Raw genomic sequence first — 9,008 nt, forward strand, 5'->3', positions numbered from 1 at the left:
GTGCGGTACTGGTCTTAGGTCCGGTACTGGTTTTAGGTCCGGTACTGGTCTTAGGTCCGGTACTGGTTTTAGATCCGGTCCTGGTTTTAGGTCCGGTTCTGCTCTTAGGTCTGGTCTTGGTCTTAGGTCCGGTACTGATTTTAGGTCCGGTACTGGTCTTAGGTCCGGTACTGGTCTTAGGTCCGGTCCTGGTCTTAGGTGCGGTACTGGTCTTAGGTCCGGTACTGGTTTTAGGTCCGGTACTGGTCTTAGGTCCGGTACTGGTTTTAGATCCGGTCCTGGTTTTAGGTCCAGTACTGGTCTTAGGTCCGGTACTGGTCTCAGGTCCAGTACTGGTTTTAGGTCCGGTACTGGTTTTAGGTCCGGTACTGGTCTCAGGTCCAGTACTGGTTTTAGGTCCGGTACTGGTCTTAGGTCCAGTACTGGTTTTAGGTCCGGTACTGGTTTTAGGTCCGGTACTGGTCTTAGGTGCGGTACTGGTCTCAGGTCCAGTACTGGTTTTAGGTCCGGTACTGGTCTTAGGTCCATTACTGGTTTTAGGTCCGGTACTGGTCTTAGGTGCGGTACTGGTCTCAGGTCCGGTCCTGGTCTTAGGTCCGGTACTGGTTTTAGGTCCGGTACTGGTTTTAGGTCCGGTCCTGGTTTTAGGTCCGGTACTGGTCTTAGGTCCGGTCCTGGTTTTAGGTCCGGTACTGGTCTTAGGTCCGGTCCTGGTTTTAGGTCCGGTACTGGTTTTAGGTCCGGTCCTGGTTTTAGGTCCGGTCCTGGTTTTAGGTCCGGTCCTGGTTTTAGGTCCGGTACTGGTCTTAGGTCCGGTCCTGGTTTTAGGTCCGGTCCTGGTCTTAGGTCCGGTACTGGTTTTAGGTCCGGTACTGGTCTTAGGTGCGGTACTGGTCTCAGGTCCAGTACTGGTTTTAGGTCCGGTACTGGTTTTAGGTCCGGTACTGGTCTTAGGTGCGGTACTGGTCTTAGGTGCGGTACTGGTCTCAGGTCCAGTACTGGTTTTAGGTCCGGTCCTGGTTTTAGGTCCGGTCCTGGTTTTAGGTCCGGTACTGGTCTTAGGTCCGGTACTGGTTTTAGGTCCGGTCCTGGTTTTAGGTCCGGTACTGGTTTTAGGTCCGGTCCTGGTCTTAGGTCCGGTACTGGTCTTAGGTCCAGTACTGGTTTTAGGTCCGGTACTGGTCTTAGGTCCGGTCCTGGTCTTAGGTCCAGTACTGGTTTTAGGTCCGGTACTGGTCTTAGGTCCGGTACTGGTCTTAGATCCGGTACTGGTCTTAGCTCCGGTACTGGGGTAAATGTACTCTCCATAACCCTTGCTGGTTGTTCCAGACCCTGCAGGACCTGCACTGTGTCTCTGAGATGCTGGACTCCTGCACTCTGATGGATCTGGGTTCAGACCTGCAGACCTCCAAGCTGCTGGAGCGCTTCAGCCAGGCCCGTCCACACTTTACCGTGAGTCCACTGATTTTAAACTGAAGCAAAATAGAGAACCAAAGGACTACATGGACTTTTTGTTCTGCAGGGACCTATGGGGCTCATGACTGAACTGGGAAGGTGTTTCTTTCTTCTTTCCCCCAGCAACTGGACACTGAGGTGGAGTTCATGTTGAAGAGCTGGGAGACTCTGAGAGGAGTCCAGGAGGGTCTGGAGGAGGAGGAGGATGAGGATGAGGAGGAGGAAGGACCAGTGAAGGAGGAAGACCTGTCAGAGCTGCTGAAGCTCCAGGAGAAAGTGAAGAAGAAGATCCGTCAGAGCGAGTCCATCCTGGACCGGACCAGCAGCTTCCACCTCACATCCAGACAGGTCTGTGCGACAGGAAGTGGTTCTGACAGGAAGTGGTTCTGACAGGAAGCCTGCAGGTACTTATCAAAGTGTTGTTTCCCTTGGGTCCAGCTGGAGGTGTTGATCCAGACTTTAACTGGTTCCTGTGGATCCAGCGAGGAACAGCAGCAGATCCAGAGTCTGTTCAAAACCGCTTCAACACTGAAGAGCGACATCTGCACCTCCGTCAGCTCCACCGTCAGTACAACTACTGTCAGTATGAGTTACTACCAGTTTGAGTTACTACCAGTTTGAGTTACTACCAGTTTGAGTTACTACCAGTTTGAGTTACTACCAGTTTGAGTTACTACCAGTTTGAGTTACTACCAGTTTGAGTTACTACCAGTTTGAGTTACTACTAGTTTGAGTTACTACTAGTTTGAGTTACTACCAGTATGAGATACTACCAGTTTGAGTTACTACCAGTTTGAGTTACTACCAGTTTGAGTTACTACCAGTTTGAGATACTACCAGTTTGAGATACTACCAGTTTGAGATACTACCAGTTTGAGATACTACCAGTTTGAGTTACTACCAGTTTGAGATACTACCAGTTTGAGATACTACCAGTTTGAGTTACTACCAGTTTGAGATACTACCAGTATCAGCTACTACCAGTTAGAGTTACTACCAGTTTGAGTTACTGCCAGTTTGAGTTACTGCCAGTTTGAGTTACTACCAGTTAGAGATACTACCAGTTTGAGTTACTGCCAGTTTGAGTTACTACCAGTTTGAGTTACTACCAGTTAGAGATACTACCAGTTTGAGTTACTGCCAGTTTGAGTTACTACCAGTATGAGTTACTACCAGTTTGAGTTACTACCAGTTAGAGATACTACCAGTTTGAGTTACTGCCAGTTTGAGTTACTACCAGTTTGAGTTACTACCAGTTTGAGTTACTACCAGTTTGAGTTACTACCAGTTTGAGATACTACCAGTTTGAGTTACTACCAGTTTGAGATACTACCAGTTTGAGATACTACCAGTTTGAGATACTACCAGTATCAGATACTACCAGTTTGAGTTACTGCCAGTTTGAGTTACTACCAGTTTGAGTTACTACCAGTTTGAGTTACTACCAGTTTGAGATACTACCAGTTTGAGATACTACCAGTTTGAGATACTACCAGTTTGAGATACTACCAGTTTGAGTTACTACCAGTTTGAGTTACTACCAGTTTGAGTTACTACCAGTTAGAGATACTACCAGTTTGAGATACTACCAGTTTGAGTTACTACCAGTTTGAGATACTACCAGTTTGAGATACTACCAGTTTGAGTTGCTACCAGTTTGAGATACTACCAGTTTGAGATACTACCAGTATGAGATACTACCAGTTTGAGATACTACCAGTTTGAGTTACTACCAGTTTGAGTTACTACCAGTATGAGTTACTACCAGTTTGAGTTACTACCAGTATGAGTTACTACCAGTTAGAGATACTACCAGTTTGAGTTACTACCAGTTTGAGTTACTACCAGTATCAGATACTACCAGTTTGAGTTACTACCAGTATCAGATACTACCAGTATGAGTTACTACCAGTATGAGTTACTACCAGTTTGAGTTACTACCAGTTTGAGTTACTACCAGTTTGAGTTACTACCAGTTTGAGATACTACCAGTTTGAGTTACTACCAGTTTGAGTTACTACCAGTTTGAGTTACTACTAGTTTGAGTTACTACCAGTTTGAGATACTACCAGTTTGAGATACTACCAGTATCAGATACTACCAGTTTGAGTTACTGCCAGTTTGAGTTACTACCAGTTTGAGTTACTACCAGTTTGAGTTACTACCAGTTTGAGTTACTACCAGTTTGAGATACTACCAGTTTGAGATACTACCAGTTTGAGATACTACCAGTTTGAGATACTACCAGTTTGAGTTACTACCAGTTTGAGTTACTACCAGTTTGAGTTACTACCAGTTAGAGTTACTACCAGTTAGAGATACTACCAGTTTGAGATACTACCAGTTTGAGTTACTACCAGTTTGAGATACTACCAGTTTGAGATACTACCAGTTTGAGTTGCTACCAGTTTGAGATACTACCAGTTTGAGATACTACCAGTATGAGATACTACCAGTTTGAGATACTACCAGTTTGAGTTACTACCAGTTTGAGTTACTACCAGTATGAGTTACTACCAGTTTGAGTTACTACCAGTATGAGTTACTACCAGTTAGAGATACTACCAGTTTGAGTTACTACCAGTTTGAGATACTACCAGTTTGAGTTACTACCAGTATCAGATACTACCAGTTTGAGTTACTACCAGTATCAGATACTACCAGTATGAGTTACTACCAGTATGAGTTACTACCAGTTTGAGTTACTACCAGTTTGAGTTACTACCAGTTCCAGTTATAGTTGCTGAGCTGGAGTACTTCCTGTCCATGCTGCTTTACTTCCTGTCCATGCTGCTTTACTTCCTGTCCATGCTGCTTTACTTCCTGTCCATGCTGCTTTACTTCCTGTCCATGCTGATTTACTTCCTGTCCTTGCTGCTTTACTTCCTGTCCATGCTGCTTTACTTCCTGTCCTTGCTGCTTTACTTCCTGTCCATGCTGCTTTACTTCCTGTCCATGCTGCTTTACTTCCTGTCCATGCTGCTTTATTTCCTGTCCATGCTGCTTTACTTCCTGTCCATGCTGCTTTACTTCCTGTCCATGCTGCTTTACTTCCTGTCCATGCTGCTTTACTTCCTGTCCATGCTGCTTTACTTCCTGTCCATGCTGCTTTACTTCCTGTCCATGCTGCTTTACTTCCTGTTCCTCTCCGTCAGGGTTGGACCCGTTTCCACGGGGACCAGCTGGAGGCCCGGCTCGTCTCTCTGGACTCGCTCCGCGCCTCGTGGCTGAAGGACGCATCTCGTCGGGAGGAGAAACTCCGCAGAGAGCGGCTGCTCAACGACGACATCAACCAGGTGAGGCTATGCATGAACACGGGTCATAAACAGCAACTGTTTCTGTTTACAAAAGATTAAAATAGTCTTCAAATAATAATGATGTCAATAAAAGACAATTCCACAATAGCGTAATATGTATCTTCATTCATTCTGCATCTTTTTGTGAATTTATTACATAGATTATTAGCGATTTGACATCTTTTATTTGAGGTTCTTCTTCCTTCTTTAAATTAAAGTAATAGCTCACGTTTTAAAGTTCCCTAGTAAAAATCCTAATCTTTAATTTTGCAGACTTTGTTGTCCTGTTTCTCCAAATGAATTGTGTTATTTAGCCTCCATACCAGCCTCTTGCCCTGGAGTCCAGCCTCTTGCCCTGGAGTCCAGCCTCCTGCCCTGGAGTCCAGCCTCTTGCCCTGGAGTCCAGCCTCCTGCCCTGGAGTCCAGCCTCTTGCCCTGGAGTCCAGCCTCCTGCCCTGGAGTCCAGCCTCTTGCCCTGGAGTCCAGCCTCTTGCCCTGGAGTCCAGCCTCCTGCCCTGGAGTCCAGCCTCCTGCCCTGGAGTCCAGCCTCTTGCCCTGGAGTCTAGCCTCTTGCCCTGGAGTCCAGCCTCCTTCCCTGGAGTCTAGCCTCTTGCCCTGGAGTCCAGCCTCCTTCCCTGGAGTCCAGCCTCCTGCCCTGGAGTCCAGCCTCTTGCCCTGGAGTCCAGCCTCCTGCCCTGGAGTCCAGCCTCCTGCCCTGGAGTCCAGCCTCTTGCCCTGGAGTCCAGCCTCCTGCCCTGGAGTCCAGCCTCTTGCCCTGGAGTCCAGCCTCCTGCCCTGGAGTCCAGCCTCTTGCCCTGGAGTCCAGCCTCCTGCCCTGGAGTCCAGCCTCCTGCCCTGGAGTCCAGCCTCTTGCCCTGGAGTCCAGCCTCCTGCCCTGGAGTCCAGCCTCCTGCCCTGTTAGATTTGATTGGAGCCATGAAGACTCGCTGCAGCAGAAACCTGGTGGTTCTCCCGCTGAACTGGATTCTGTTTTCTACGATGGCGGACAGGTTCAGACGCCGGAGGAACTGTAGCTTCAGAAACGATGCGAATAAAAACCCACAGAATTATCGAGAGCTTTAAAAGCTTTCCCTTCACAGTCACTGACCTTATGGACCTTAAGTTATTAAACTACATCGCGTTGAAACTATATCAGAAATATCAAACCTGATTCTAGAGTTCACGACCACAGAAGGACAGCGGGGTGCATCCTCTGGGGAACAGGAATGTTATGGGTGAGACACTTCCCCTAAAATAGTCCTCGTGCATTATCTGCTCTTCAGTCCGAGCTGTGAGAGCTGGTGTCGATGGACGGGGGGAGTTCTGAAGAGTTTATTTTTAGAGCTGGGGGATTTAAATCCAGAGGGAGGAGGAACAGCTGTGAGAAGATCTGTCAGCGCAGAACAGCTGAGACACAGTGAGGACCCAAATCACTGAAGAGGTCGGGCGGATTCTCTAACCTCAGGGTGGGGAGTCAGGAGTCAGGAGTTAGGAGTTAGGAGTCAGGAGTTAGGAGTTAGGAGTTAGGAGTCAGGAGTTAGGAGTTAGGAGGCAGGAGGCAGGAGTCAGGAGTTAGGAGTCAGGAGTTAGGAGTTAGGAGTTAGGAGTCAGGAGTCAGGAGTTAGGAGTTAGGAGGCAGGAGGCAGGAGTCAGGAGTTAGGAGTTAGGAGTCAGGAGTTAGGAGTTAGGAGTTAGGAGTCAGGAGTTAGGAGTTAGGGGTTAGGAGTCAGGAGTTAGGGGTTAGGAGTTAGGAGTCAGGAGTTAGGAGTCAGGAGTTAGGAGGTAGGAGGTAGGAGTTAGGAGTTAGGAGTTAGGAGGCAGGAGTCAGGAGTCAGGAGTTAGGAGTTAGGAGTCAGGAGTTAGGAGTTAGGAGGCAGGAGGCAGGAGTTAGGAGTTAGGAGGCAGGAGGCAGGAGTTAGGAGTCAGGAGTTAGGAGTTAGGAGTTAGGAGTCAGGAGTTAGGAGTTAGGAGTCAGGAGTTAGGAGTTAGGAGTTAGGAGGCAGGAATCAAGAGTTAGGAGTCAGGAGTTAGGAGTCAGGAGTTAGGAGGCAGGAATCAAGAGTTAGGAGTTAGGAGTCAGGAATCAGGAGTTAGGAGTTAGGAGTCAGGAGTTAAGGAGTCAGGAGTTAGGAGGCAGGAATCAAGAGTTAGGAGTTAGGAGTCAGGAATCAGGACTTAGGAGTCAGGAGTCAGGAGTCAAGGAGTCAGGAGTTAGGAGGCAGGAATCAAGAGTTAGGAGTCAGGAATCAGGAGTTAGGAGTCAGGAGTCAAGGAGCAAGGAGTTAGGAGTCAGGAATCAAGAGTTAGGAGTTAGGAGTCAGGAATCAGGAGTTAGGATTTAGGAGTCAGGTGTTAGGAGTCAAGAGCCAAGGAGTCAGGAGTTAGGAGTCAGGAATCAGGAGTTAGGAGTCAGGAGTTAGGAGTCAGGAATCAAGAGTTAGGAGTTAGGAGTCAAGAATCAGGAGTTAAGGAGTTAGGATTCAGGAGTCAGGAGTCAGGAGTTAGGAAGAATAAAACACCAAACGTTACCTGGAAGATATCTCTAAACCACCGGGAGGATCTACAGATATTTCACAGAGAGGTCATGGAGTCAGGACGATGAGAGGGCTGTGGGTTGGACGAGAAACCTGTGAAAACAAAGCACTATTTTATATAACATTAATTACCCAAAAACAACATGAACACATACACAGAATAGAGTTCATAAACATTACGCATTAAGTACATCCTTAAATCAATACTTACCCTGTGTGTGTGTGTGTGTGTGTGTGTGTGTGTGTGTGTGTGTGTGTGTGTGTGTGTGTGTGTGTGTGTGTGTGTGTGTGCAGCTGCCACTTCAGGACCAGGTGCATGCTGGGAAATACCCATTGGCTGACTCTGCCTGTATTTCTGACCCCCCCCTCCATACCTTAAGCAGCAGCTGCTTAATGACGCCGCAGCAACCAGTCACACCAGTAACTCCAGTGAAATGTCACACTGGTGGAAGCATGTTGTTTTTAAGGAATGACGTAGAGGAACCGCAGGGGGGGGGGGTGGACCTCGGAGCAGCTCCAGCCCCTGAGCTGTTTCACACAAATCCATCGTGTATTCATACAGCCCAATTCCACACATTCCCATCAGCCTCGGGGTCTGCGGTGACATCACAGTCATGTGACCACACTGTTCAATGAGTGGAGAAAACATTCAGGTGCGTTTCCAACAACTCCTTTGTGTCATGGCAGAGTGTTGGGCCGTTGTGAGGCCGACCTCATGGTGGCGCTAGAGGAGGAATCAAGTCAGTAGGATTCATACAGCGTCTTACACAATGGTTTGCTAATCCATCCAATGGCTGTAGAGACATCCCAGTCTGCCCCACGGAGACTCCTACAGGGTAGTTAGGACATGTGTTTGCATTGTCTCTTGTCTCTGGGTTGTCCTGGGTCCCACGAAGACTCCTACAGGGTAGTTAGGACATGTGTTTGCATTGTCTCTTGTCTCTGGGTTGTCCTGGGTCCCACGAAGACTCCTACAGGGTAGTTAGGACATGTGTTTGCATTGTCTCTTGTCTCTGGGTTGTCCTGGGCCCCACGAAGACTCCTACAGGGTAGTTAGGACATGTGTTTGTATTGTCTCTTGTCTCTGGGTTGTCCTGGGCCCCACGGAGACTCCTACAGGGTAGTTAGGACATGTGTTTGTATTGTCTCTTGTCTCTGGGTTGTCCTGGGCCCCACGAAGACTCCTACAGGGTAGTTAGGACATGTGTTTGTATTGTCTCTTGTCTCTGGGTTGTCCTGGGCCCCACGGAGACTCCTACAGGGTAGTTAGGACATGTGTTTGCATTGTCTCTTGTCTCTGGGTTGTCCTGGGCCCCACGAAGACTCCTACAGGGTAGTTAGGACATGTGTTTGTATTGTCTCTTGTCTCTGGGTTGTCCTGGGCCCCACGAAGACTCCTACAGGGTAGTTAGGACATGTGTTTGTATTGTCTCTTGTCTCTGGGTTGTCCTGGGCCCCACGGAGACTCCTACAGGGTAGTTAGGACATGTGTTTGTATTGTCTCTTGTCTCTGGGTTGTCCTGGGCCCCACGGAGACTCCTACAGGGTAGTTAGGACATGTGTTTGCATTGTCTCTTGTCTCTGGGTTGTCCTGGGCCCCACGGAGACTCCTACAGGGTAGTTAGGACATGTGTTTGCATTGTCTCTTGTCTCTGGGTTGTCCTGGGCCCCACGGAGACTCCTACAGGGTAGTTAGGACATGTGTTTGCATTGTCTCTTGTCT

This window comes from Pseudochaenichthys georgianus, unplaced genomic scaffold, assembly GCF_902827115.2.
Source record: "Pseudochaenichthys georgianus unplaced genomic scaffold, fPseGeo1.2 scaffold_1690_arrow_ctg1, whole genome shotgun sequence".
NCBI lineage: Eukaryota > Metazoa > Chordata > Actinopteri > Perciformes > Channichthyidae > Pseudochaenichthys > Pseudochaenichthys georgianus.